Consider the following 13,745-nt stretch of genomic DNA (forward strand, 5'->3'; position numbering starts at 1 on the left):
CCTGAGTAGACAGACACACTTTCATGTCAGCTCATAGACCAGAGTGTTAGGATGCAAAGCTTAAACAATTCAGGAACAGAACTGGCATATTTATTCTTTAACACTTAACTCTTGTAAACATGCTTCCTGATGAAGAAATAGCTATAGCTATGAACATGGTATCAACCCAATCTGGAAACTTTTCCTGCTCCCTTTATACGACTGCCAGTGGCTCCTGGGCTGTGTGTAACAGGCTTCAAATCTTGTTGGAAACTTCCCACTGCTGTGAAAGACCTCTGTGCATTTACCGTTTTCCCAGAATCAAAGAGCGAATCATAGATCACCTTACCAGCCAAACAGGTGAGAATGTAGACCTACCAAGAGTTTCCTGTTTTGATATTTTAATATATATCAGGATATTTTTAGAAGTTCAGCCCTGGCCAATTTGCTCCATGATAGAGCGTTGGTCAGGAGTTTGGATGTCCTGGGTTCGATTCCCAGTCAGGGCACACAGGAGAAGCACCCATCTGCTTCTCCACCTCTCCATCTCTTGCTTCTCTCTTTCTCTCTCTCTCTCTCTCTTCTCCTACCCTCCTGCAGCCATGGCTCAATTAGAGCGAGTTGGCCCCGAGTGCTGAGGATGGCTCCATTGCCTCCGCCTCAGATGCTAAAATGTTTCCAGTTGTAATGGAGCAAGGGCCGCAGATGGGTAGAGCTTTGCCCCCTAGTGGGCTTGCCAGGTGGATCTTGGTTGGGTGCATGCGGGAGTTTGTTTCTCTGCCTCTCCCCCCTCACTAAAATAAAAATAAATAAATAAATAATAAAAGTTCATAAATTTTCAAAGCTGTACTTTAAGCTATTCTAGTCTTATTATGTCACTAAAACAAGAAGTGATTTACATCATCTTTCTTATATGGAAGAGAAGAATTAAATTACTCCTCAAACCTTCTCTTTCTAGGGAAAATGTGTTTTAAGTTTTTCTCACAGGATTTCTTTCTTTTCTTTAAAAATATTTTTAACTTTTCAATTACAGTTGATGTACAACATTATATTAGTTTCAGGCGTATACTCTAGTGATTAGACATTTACATTCATAGGATTTCTTTTTCTCACATTGTCAGGCCTCTCTAGAGTCATTCTGGTACTCCAAATGTAATTAATTAAAAAAAATTTAAACATATGTACCCTGATTTATCAATGTCACCCCATTAAAATTAATAATAAATAAATAAATAAAAAGGAAAAAAATGTAAATTATTACTAGAGAGAGGCAGGAAGAGAGAGAGAGAGAGAGACAGGCACAGCAAGCTGTTCCAGTATGTGCCCTGACCGGCAACCTCTGTGCTTGGAGACAACTCTCCAAATGTAATTAAATGCCTGGCAACACAAACTAGGTAGAAGTTCCAAACAAGAATTTAACACCCCCTGGTGTCAGTTCCTGCACATACAGGTCTGGTCTGCACTTTCTTCTTTTGTGACGGGTGCACTTAGGAGTTTGTTCTTTCTTGTGAAGCCACTACAAATTTATATTTGTTATTTAAATTTAGCATGTCTAGGTGCTTGGAGAATAATGAGCTGTGTTCAGCCCTCATTCTGCTAGAGCTAGAAGTCCCCATTTGCTCCTCAGAATACCCCACCTTTCGAAGATGCCTGTCCTTGTCAAAGTCACCAGTGTTTTCTGTGTTGTCAAATTCAGTGGACGTTTCTTAGTCCACAGCTCAATTCTGAGTGCATTCATGAGAGCTGACCAGTCCCTTCATCCTGTAGCACCTCTAGCTTATGTGACATTCTTTTTCTTCCCATGTCTCTAGCTGCTCCTACTTCTGTTTAATCCCTAAATGTTGTGACCCCCCCCCCCCCAGGGCCTAGTATAGGTTCCCTTCTTTGTCTACCATATTTCATCAACTGAGCTTATCCTTTCACACTGCTTTAATAGCATCCGAAGCCAGAAACTCCAATTGCGCATGTGCTGCCTTACTTCATTTGACCTTTCCACTTGGACGCTAACAGGCACCTCAGACTTAACCTGTCAGAAACAGAGCTTTTGATGCCCATTCTCCAAATATGTTCCTCCTTTGGCCTTTTCCAATTCAGTAAATGGTAACTTGTGGCTAAAGTCAGAAACCTGAATTGTTCACAGTTCTCCAATTTGTATTTCTCTTCCTCCCACTTTATATAGTTCACTAGTTGTTACCTGGACTGCCTCTTCAATCTCATCTGATACAATGAGTTCCTCTCCCACTAAGTCCTAGCCACCCTCACCTCTTCTCCACCTCAGGGCCTTCAGACTCTCTGTTTTCTTGGCTTTTCCTGCTTTTCACTTGGCTGTTTCCTTCACATCTTTCATGTCTCCTTCAAATGCCACCCCTTAGGGCAGTGGTCTCCAACCCCTAGGCCATAGACCGCTGCTGGTCCGTGGGCCATTTGGTACCGGTCCGCAGAGAAAGAATAAATAACTTACATTATTTCCGTTTTATTTCTATTTAAGTCTGAATGATGTTTTATTTTTAAAAAATGACCAGATTCCCTCTGTTACATCCGTTTAAGACTCACTCTTGACGCTTGTCTCGTAAGTTCGACAATTATATTTAAAAATACTACAGTTTTTACACCGGTCGCATAATTTTATTTTGTGCATTTATCTGTCCCACCCTAAAGGCCGGTCCGTGAAAATATTTTCTGACATTAAACCGGTCCGTGGCCCAAAAAAGATTGGGGACCACTGCCTTAGGGAAAGACTTTTCTGACTATCTTAAAGTAGCTTTTCCTCTATAACCAACCTCTCTTTTACACATGATACTGTTTATCTCCTTCATAGCCTTTATCACTACTTGAAGTTAACTTATTTGTTTCTATGCTGTCTGGCTTCTCTAGAATGTGAGCTCCATAAAGAGACTAACCTTATACACTGTTTACCTACTAGTTCGTGGAATAATATGAATACAGTAGGCATTAAAAATACTTTTTGAACAAATAAATAACAAGATACCTTCACTTCAAATGATAGCAGATTATTTTATATTAAACCAACTCTCCCAATGAGAACAATTGGAAAATTTGATAGAAAAAATAATCAGTCTGAAAATACTTAAGAACAATCAAAGCAGCCAAGACTCCTGGATCATGATTAGAATGGACACGATGAGAAGTAAGCCTGATATTTTGTGCAGAATATCCACTTTAGGCCTTTGTCAATTTGTAAGCAACAGCCAAGAAGCATAGAAGCTGAAGAGTGCCTTCAGTTATCTTATAGAATCTTGGAGAAACAATTAGTTCAGGATACATCAAAGTGGAGGGGCCCAAGCAAATGCTCTTGACTTTCAGATAAAACTGCTGATGAGAAACACTCTAAGAATAACCAGAATAAATCAGGTATAAACTAGAAATACATCAACTCTCATTAAGACTAAATCTAGCTTTTGATTAGTTCAACCCATTATATAACAGGCTATAAAAGCATAATCCAGAGTCTCCAATTATTTTTAGAATTTGCAATTCAAAATTATCACATATATTTTAAATACAAAAGACCAAATACTAAGAGAAAATGAAAAAATAAATAAATCTACAAGAGGTTCAGCTACAAACTATAAAATAACTACAATTATTTAATATGGCCCCTCCCAAAAATAGAAAACCACATAGAATCTATTTTTTTAAGACAATCAAATGGAAACTTGGGAACTGAAATGATCAGAACTAAATTAAGAACTCCAACAGATAGATTGAATGCAGACTAGACACAATTAATGAGAAGAATGATGAAAATGAAATTTGAACAACAGATAATATCCAGATTGAACCATGAAACTTTAAAAAGATGAGAAGTGAGCCTGACCTGCGGTGGTGCAGTGGGTAAAAGCGTTGACCTGGAATGTTGAGGTCACTGGTTCAAAACCCTGGGCTTGCCTGGTCAAGGCACATATGAGAGTTGATGCTTTCTGCTCCTCCCCTTCTCTCTCTCTGTCTGTCTGTCTCTCTCTCTCTGTCTCCTCTCTCTAAAAATAAATAAATAAATAATATAAAAACAAAAAAAAAATTTAATTTAAAAAGATGAAAAATGTAAGAGGATTAGGGGGCAATATGAAAATGTTTATCATAGGTAAAATTAGAGTTTCCAGAAACAGGAGAGAGAGAATAGGACAGAAGTAGTAGTGAAGAAATTTCCAAAATTGAGGAAAAATATCAAACCACAGATTCTAGATCTATGAACATCTAGCTGAATAAATTCTAATAAAATGAGATCTAAGCACATTATAGTAAAACTGCTGAAATATGAAAATAATTAGAAAATTTCAGAGCAACAGTGGAAAAAGAGACACATCATCTTTAAATAACAATAGTATGAATAGCTGCCTTTCAACAGAATTGATGAAGGCTAAGAGACTACAGAATAGCAGCAGCAAAACACTGCAATAAACCTGTCAACATATTAGTTTGGTTTTTTTTATTCATGAGCCTGGATAGGCAAATGTTTCTTAAACATAACACAAAAAGCATCTCCATTATAAAACTGAGACTCATGGACATAGATAAAAGTGAAGTGGTTACCAGGGGGAGGGATGGGGTAAGGAGAAAAAAGGACAAATATTTATATATGGTGATGGACAATGATCTGACTTTGAGTGATGGGCACACAATACAATCAACAGTTCAAGTGCTATAGAGATATTTACCTGAAACCTATGTACTCTTATTGATCAATGTGACCACATTAAATTTAATGTCTAAATTTTAAAAAGCATATCTATAAGAAAAAGATTGATGAATGATATTATATTAAAAAGAATATAATGATATGATACCAGTAAGAATTAAAATGCATAAACTATCACAGGAAGAGGTATTTGCAATAAAGTTATCTTGTACAGGACTCATGTATAAAATAAAAATAACTCCTGCAAGAAAAGGAAAGATAACCCAGTTTCTAAAAATGGGCTAAAAATTTGCAAAGGAGGATATTTAAATGCCTAATAAATATATGAAAAGGCACTCAACTTTATTAGTCACTACAGAAGTGCAAAATAAGACCACAATAAGATGCCACTATATGCCCATTAGAGACACTGAAACACCAAGTGTTGGTTAGGATGATGAACAACTGGAGTTCTTTAGGAAATTCTTGGCATTATCACCTCAAGCTAAATATGTGCACCAAGAGGCAAGAGTTTTCACAGCATCATTATTTATGCTAGCTCCAAAATTGCAAATGCTCATCAGGATTAGAACAACATCGGGTAATTATAGTGTACTCAATGAATATAAGTTTTATTATTATTCTTTTTAGCCTATGAAAGTCTTCATATTTTATAGATTCGAAAAACCTGCTCAGCTGAGAACCAATAACATTAACTCAGAAATATATAATTAAATAGAATAATTAAAAGTGCCTAAATAATTCTTACCTCAAGGATTGTTAAAAACTTATTGTAGATTTAACCATTGTCCTTTTCTTTTCTTTTTTAACTTTTAAGTACCAGAGTTCTAAAAGACATTAGTTAGATTCAATGTTTTCTGTGCATGTTTTTTTTTTTTCTGTGCTGTTGTTGGTTTGTTTGTTGAGAGAGAGAGAGAAAGGGACAGACAGGAAGGGAGAGAAATGAGAAGCATTAACTCGTAGTTGCATCAGTTTAGTTGTTCATTGATTGCTTCTTAACAACAACTCACGTGCCTTGAAGCCAAGCCAGTGACCCCTTGGGGTCACATTGATGATCCCACACTCAAGCTGGCAACCCTGCACTTAAGCCAGATGAGCCCGCGTTCAAGCCAGCAACCTCAGGGTTTTGAACCTGGGACCTCAGGTTCCAGGTCAGCGTTCTTTCCACTGCGCCACCACTGGTCAGGCACATTCATTGTTATTTTTAAGAGGTATATACTCTATTACACTGAAATAAAGCATCTTCTTCCCATTGAATTGCAGAACTAAGTTCAAATAAAATCTTGCAAGGAGACAAAGTTAGTTTTCTTATTTATAATTTCACTTTGAATTGTCAATTAACCTTTCTGTCTCACAGATTAAAGTTGAAAAAAATAATTTGAAGTTATTAGGTTCACTAAACTGTCCTACTGTTCTCGTTCAGTAGTTGTGAACACAACTATGTTTCTGTGCAGATCTTAGAGCCTTGCATTTTCAAAGCCTCTATTGCTCCCATTCTAAGTAATGGCTGAAAACATTTAATAGACATAATTCTAATCCCCAAAAGCATTGCTTCAAAAAAAAAATTGGGGGTATAAAATACAAACCAGAATTTAGTATAATGTTATTGCTTAAAATTCTTTTTCTTTCTTAAAATGGTAACACAAGAGTTTAGTTAGTTAGAGGCAAAGAACCTTCTAATGGCCCTGGTCAATTGGCTCAGTGGTAGAGCATCAGCTGGCATGTGGATGTCCCTGGTTCAATTCCCAGTCAGGGCACACAGGAGAAGTGCCCATCTGCTTCTCCATCTCTCTCTCTCTCACTTCTCTTTCTCTCTCTCTTCTTCTCCTGCAACCATGGCTCGATTGGAGCAAGTTGACCCCAAGCGCTGAGGATGGCTCCATGGCCTCCACCCCAGGTGCTAAGAAAAGCTCAGTTGCTGAGCAATGGAGCAATGCCTCTACTCGGCTTGCTGGGTGGATCCCAGTTGGAGCACATGCTGGAGTCTGTCTCTCTGCCTCCCCTCTTCTCAGTGAATTAAAAAAAGAAAAAGAAAAAAAAAAGAACCTACTCATAATCTAACTGATTTAATCTTGAGATCTTTCTCTTATTTTCCCATTACTTTTTATATATGTGTTCATAACAACAAATACTTAACTGTAATGAATGTATCCTCACTGAAATGGTGGAAATGATGTCTTTTCATTTAAGTATCCCCAATTCCTAGTTGAGTTCTTGTCACTTGGTAGAAACTCAAGATATGTCAAATAGATGAAAACTAAAAGAAGTCGTAAACACATTACAGAGAACGGTGAATTCCAGACCAAGATCCAAATTGTAAATCACAGGGTAAGACTCAGTTTAAAAGACTTGATAGCATTTGGATAACTTAATAATAGTAAAGAAACACACCACCTGGATGATGTTTACCTCAAGATGATCCAGTAATCTGTTTCAACCATGAAACAGATTTATTCATATTATAATGTACTCTTCTGCTTATTTTTAACAGTATTTGCCTGTATAAGAACCTTAATTTAATACTTTCTAGTGGAATAAAAAAATTAATTCACTCCAAATATCTAGACAAATATACAGTGTGTCTGTAAAGTCATGGTACACTTTTGACCGGTCACAGGAAAGCAACAAAAGACGATAGAAATCTGAAATCTGCACCAAATAAAAGGAAAACTCTCCCAGTTTCACACCTATTCAGTGCAGTTTGATGTGGGCTCACGCACAGATTTTTTAGGGCTCCTTAGGTAGCTATCCCGTATAGCCTCTACAGGCTCGTCACTGACTGATGGCCTACCAGAACGGGGTTTCTCCACCAAACTCCGGTTTCCTTCAACTGCTTATCCCACCAAGTAATGTTATTCCTATGTGGTGGCGCTTCATTATAAACACACCGATATTTACGTTGCAGTTTGGTCACGAATTCGAATTTAGCAAGCCACAGAACACACTGAACTTGCCTCTGTACCGTCCACATCTCGACTGGCATGGCCGTGGGCTGCTCCGCTGTATACACGGTGTTATGTCATCATCTGCGCATGCGCACATGTTGCCACATCATCCTACAGAAACTGGGAGGGTTTTCCTTTTATTTGGTGCAGATTTCACATTTCTATCATCTTTTGTTGCTTTCCTGTGACCGGTCAAAAGTGCACCATGACTTTACAGACACGCTGTATAACTACTCAAAATTATAAATTTATCATTTTTGTTTTCTAGACAAGAAATATCTTCATTAAAATGTCTTAAAAATTGCTTCCATGTGCCCAACATCTCAAGTAATCAAACTCCAAAGTACTATAGTATCAGAACTTAAGTTTGGATAGTTTTTATTATCAATAAAGCTTAAACAAGGCTATTAAATAGTCAGCCTGGTTTTTTTCCTGGTATTTTATAAACTTGGGGATATTATTCTAATTTTACTGATGGAAAAAACAAAAGATACATAAAGCTTTACTGCCTTACCTCAGTAGTCATAAACGTCCTTGTAGAGACGACAGTAGAAATTGTTTCTCTAAGATGTTGCCTTTGTGGCTATATAAGCAATTCTGTTTTCTTTTCCCAAACTTCTTTTCATAGCACTTTAATCCAAGTCTCTCTTCTGTATATGTTCCATATTTAGGGTTTGGTTTTCTTTAAAAAATTTTCACTCCATTTTTTTCCCCAACTGTTTTATTGTCTAGGGTGGTTGAGGAAAATATTCTTCTTAAACAGAAAGTTATCATAAAACCAATATATGCGTCATCAATTTACCAATTAAAATTTTATTATATTCAAATAGAAGACTTACTCCTATCACTACTTAAATTTTTAAAGAAAATAACCTATTTCCTACAATCTATGCTGATTAATCTTCACCCCACTAGGTAACAGGTGAAGGGGCAGTGAGGGTGGGATTTGGGGAGGAAACATGAATGCTCATTTAGCCAGCTTAATCCAGACACTTCTCTGGATTTAAATCTCATGTCTTCTGCACCAGGAGGAAGCATCCTAGTAGCAGTGAGTTTCAGGAAACTTGAACAATAGGGCTATCAACTATAAACCGGGTGAGAAGTCTACTTAATGAAGACCTTGGTTTTGGAATAATTGAATTGAAATAATTTTCTTTTTTTTCCAGAGTGATTATAGGGTAGAACCAATAGTCTTCTAAGGTCACTTCCGGTTTTGGTAATAAACTCATACCATCTGATTATGGGGTCTTTTCTTTTTGATGGATGAGAGAAAAATAAATGTAACCTGTTTATGCAAAAGTAAGTCCAAAATCATTCTAATTAAATGTACTTGCAAATATTTTCTTACGCAACAAGAGAGTATGTATGTTGCTTAGTCCCTGCTTCTGCAAAGTATATGTAATGGGTTCTATATTGAACTGCTGCATTTTATCTCATATCTGATTCCTGTTCCAGGAGTCAAAGGCCAGTGAAAATGTAACAAAAATAAAAACAAATGATCTATTTTATACTGAGTCTAACAGATCTCTCCACAGGATAATGTGAGAGTAAAAGAAAAAAAAAGTGGAGTGGTTATGCCTAGAGTCCAATTACTACTTGTTTAGAATCTGGGCCTAATAAGCCCAGATGTGTTGTTTATGGAAAGTAAGTCTAGTATAATTTAAGATGGAATGTCTATTAAATTATAAGTGTGTCACCTGTATAGAGTAAAGTAATGCCTTTTAAAGACTGGTACATACTACAATCTGTGTTCAACCATGTCGACTGCCCGTGTGCGGCTGATAAAGGTAAACAAAGTGACTAGTTAATGTCACCATAGGGAATGTCATTGATCATTGCTGGAGGCCAGGATTTCTTCATGTAAGCACAGCACCATCACTGAAATCAGTGGACACCTCTTCACTAGAGCAGCTAAAATCCCGCTTCTCCTGCACAGCCAATTCCCTGCTGTCAGAGCAGCTGACAACACTGGCAGACAACTTTGGATATCTGGCTATTCCCTCAACAGCTTTAGCAAGAATGAAAAAAGCAAGGCACAAGCCCTAAGTGAGAATTATCCTCAACTACAAGGAGCAGCATTAGATACCCTTCCTATAATAAAAGGTGGTCTGAGGCCTCCCTCTTCATATGTACCTTTACTTTTCACCATGTATATATAATATATATGGTTTATTTATTCATTTTAGAGAGGAGAGAGAGAGAGAGAGAGAGAGAGAGAGAGACGAGGAGCAGGAAGCATCAACACCCCATATGTGCCTTGACCAGGCAAGCCCAGGGTTTCGAACCAGCGACTTCAACATTCCAGGTCAACGTTTTATCCACGGCACCACCACAGGTCAGGCTTCACCATGAATATTTTTAAGAAAAAAAGTTTAGTTTAATTATATATATATATATATATATATATATATATATATATATATATATATATAATAAAGATAAATAAGTTAAAGCACACTCGGGAGCAGCGAGCAGCCGGCGGCGCGCCCGGTCCGGTTGCAGAGCGAGCACCACTAACGTTCCCAGTGGCCCGCGCACTGCGAGTGAGAGTCGCCAGCCACCGGTGCTCGGAGCACCCCATTCGCGTGCCCTGGGCATTCCACGCGCCCAGAGCGCCCTACTGGCCCGCACACCCAGGGTGCCCCATTATCCTGCGCCTGGTGCAATCCAGCCGCCAGCGGCAGGGCCAGCAGGAGAAGCACCAGGGTGGTCTTTCCTACTTGGGAGATTCTCTCCGTGGGCGGGGCACCTCACCCAGCCATTCAAGCTAACAATCAAGCGTTGGGGGAGGGGCGCGCGCAGGCAGCCTAAAATACCTTTGGGAGCACAGCTGCGACCCAATCACTGAAATTAGCTTAACCCATGAAATCTGCGCACCCTCGGTTCTAATTGATAAGATCTCTCTCAGTTCAGCTACCCAAGACAAGAGGCGTGATATTTTTTAGTGCCTCTCGCTAAAGGGGCGGGGGCAACTTCTGATTGATAGAGCCTCCATATTCAGGGAAAAACGCTAACAAGAAGGACTTGGCAGATAATAAGATCTATACTACACTAGTCACAAGCAGAGACTAGTGCCTCTTCTTCCCAGCCAAAACAGGCTACAAAGTGTGGAAAGTCTGGGTTGAGAGGTCCAACTGAATGCTAGGCACTGAATAGTCACCTTGACAACAATTGACTCCCACCCCCGCCTGATTACACTGGAGGCCCTGACTGCCAGAGCCTTTCCCAAAGCCTTGCACTGAGTGGGGATAGAGTGGGGATTTCCCAGCTCTTTGAGCCTCTTACTCCCCAGGCAGAAGCAGTTGCAGCCTTATAGCTGGATCACCAGGCTGCTAATTCAGAAAGGGGGGACTAGGAGAGAGAATCCAGGAAAGCAAACTCTCTCATCGTTGGACCCTGCAAACGCCAACAAGCCTTTACTTCCAGCAAGATTAAAGCCAATTATATGACATTGCCATAGAATCCCATCAACTGCAAATCCCTACCTAAGAGTGACACAGGGGCAGAGCCTGGGGTACAGAGTCACCGACCAGGAAGAGGGAGAGAAAAGAAAAAGGAAGAAGTTAACCTCTCAAAATCAAGAAAAATCCACAGACTTTACAACTTGTTCCACTAATTTTTTTTTGTTGTTGTTTGTTTCTTCTATCTTATTGCCTTTATTTCCTCCACCTCAGTCCTTCTATTCTCTGCCCATCTTATGCTTCCCTTTTCTTGAACTACACTACCCATGAGTGTTACATTTTATTTCTCTTCTTCATCCTCACCCTCCTTTAAGGTTATACTCCAAAACACTTAACTCTCACTCTCTCCTCTTTTGTTTTTTTTTTGTTTGTTTTGCTTTATTTTGTTTTTTTTCCTCTTCCTTTTTTATTTCTTCCTTCGTTTTTCTCTTTTTCTTATTTTTTCCTTTCTATTCGTTTTTTCTTTTCTCACTTTACTTTCCTCCCATTTAATCCTCAATCACAAACAAATTAGTTATTTTGGGACTCAAGGCTTTTTTAGGCTTTATTTTTCTTTTTTGCTTTTGTTTTTATTTTTTTCTTGTTTGTTTATTTTTGTGGCATTTTGGGTCCTCCCAACCCAAGGTCTCCATTGTATTTAGTCTTCGCTCCACTTAATACAACAGATTTTTACTTATTATTTTTATTTTTTTCTTCTTTAGTATCCTTTTTTGGTCCTTTTTTCTGGTTCCCTCTTATCCCTCTCATTATATCTCTTAGTTGACCATCACTTACAAGTAAATCATCTTATGCTTGTCTAAGATTTTCTTCCTTTTTTTTTTTTTTTTTTTTTTGCATTTAATAGGTCCCTACTCCCTTTTTTTTGCCCTTGAACTCTTCACCCCAAATCAGGCCCTCCATTATAGGCACGATATTTCCCTGAGGAGGGGAGAGGAGGGAAAGAGAAGAAAGAAAAAAGGGGGAAATAATAAATTATTACTGTTTTTTTTGTGGGGTGTTTTACCTTTTTTTTTTTACTTTTTACTCTTTATTAATTCTAATTAGTGCTATCAACAAGACCACCCTCAGATGCCAATAAGAAAGAGGAAATCGAATATTATGGATACAAAAGAAAGGTAACACAAATAGATGTGGAAAAATCTATGGAAAAAAGACTTAACATATTGGAAGCCTTGGAGCTAAATGACAGAGAATTTAAAATAGAAATCTTAAAAATACTCAGAGATATACAAGAAAACACAGAAAGGCAATGTAGGGAGATCAGAAAACAACTCAATGAACACAAAGAATATATTACCAAGAAAATTGAAACTATAAAAACAAATCAAACAGAAATGAAAAACTCAATTCACGAGCTGAAAAACGAGATAACAAGCTTAGCTAACAGAACAGCCCAGATTGAAGATAGGATTAGTGAAATAGAAGACAAACAACTTGAGGCACAACAGAGAGAAGAAGAAAGAGACTCAAAAATAATAAAAAATGAGAAAGCCCTACAGGAATTGTCTGACTCCATCAGAAAGAATAACATAAGAATAATAGGTATATCAGAGGGAGAAGAGAAAGAAAATGGAATGGAGAATATACTCAAACAAATAATAGACGAGAACTTCCCAAGCCTGTGGAAAGAACTAAAGCCTCGAATTCAAGAAGCAAACAGAACACCGAGTTTTCTTAACCCCAACAAACCCACTCCAAGGCACATCATAATAAAGATGACACAAACCAATGACAAAGAAAAAATTCTCAAGGCAGCCAGGGAAAAGAAGAGTACAACATATAAAGGAAGGCCTATTAGATTATCATCAGATTTCTCAGCAGAAACTCTACAAGCTAGAAGAGAGTGGACCCCAATATTTAAAGCCCTGAAAGAGAGGAACTTTCAGCCAAGAATACTATACCCATCAAAGCTATCCTTCAAGTATGAAGGAGATATAAAAACATTCACAAATACAGAAAAGATGAGAGAATTTATCAACAGAAAGCCCCCACTCCAGGAAATACTAAAGGGGGTTTTCCAACCAGATTCAAAGAACAAAAGAAAACAACACCACAAGTAACAGCTCCACCAAGAACACAATAAAACCAAACTTAAACTGTGACAACAAAGGAAAAAAAGGGGGGAGAGGATGGAGATTAACAGTAGCAAAGGATGATGAAGTGCAGAAATACTTATAAGATAGGGTACTACAATGAATATGGTAGGTACCCTTTTCATTACTTAATGGTAACCACCCTTAAAAAAACCACCACAAAAACACTTGACTTAAAAAAGGTAGCAACAGAGGAAAGAAGTATGGAACACAAACAAACAAAAACAAATGATAGAAAAACAAAAGAGAAGAATCAAACTAGATACGAAACTAACAGAAAGCAATTTATAAAATGGCAATAGGGAACCCACAAGTGTCAATAATTACACTAAATGTAAATGGATTAAACTTACCAATAAAAAGACACAGAGTAGCAGAATGGATTAAAAAAGAAAATCCAACTATATGCTGCCTACAAGAAACACATCTAAGCAACAAGGATAAAAACAAATTCAAAGTGAAAGGCTGGAAAACAATACTCCAAGCAAACAACACCCAAAAAAAAGGAGGTGTAGCAATACTCATATCTAATAATGCTGACTACAAGACAGAAAAAGTACTCAGAGACAAAAATGGTCATTTCATAATGATTAAGGGGAAGTTGAATCAA

The sequence above is a fragment of the Saccopteryx bilineata genome, chromosome 5 (assembly GCF_036850765.1).
Source record: "Saccopteryx bilineata isolate mSacBil1 chromosome 5, mSacBil1_pri_phased_curated, whole genome shotgun sequence".
In the NCBI taxonomy this organism is placed as follows: domain Eukaryota; kingdom Metazoa; phylum Chordata; class Mammalia; order Chiroptera; family Emballonuridae; genus Saccopteryx; species Saccopteryx bilineata.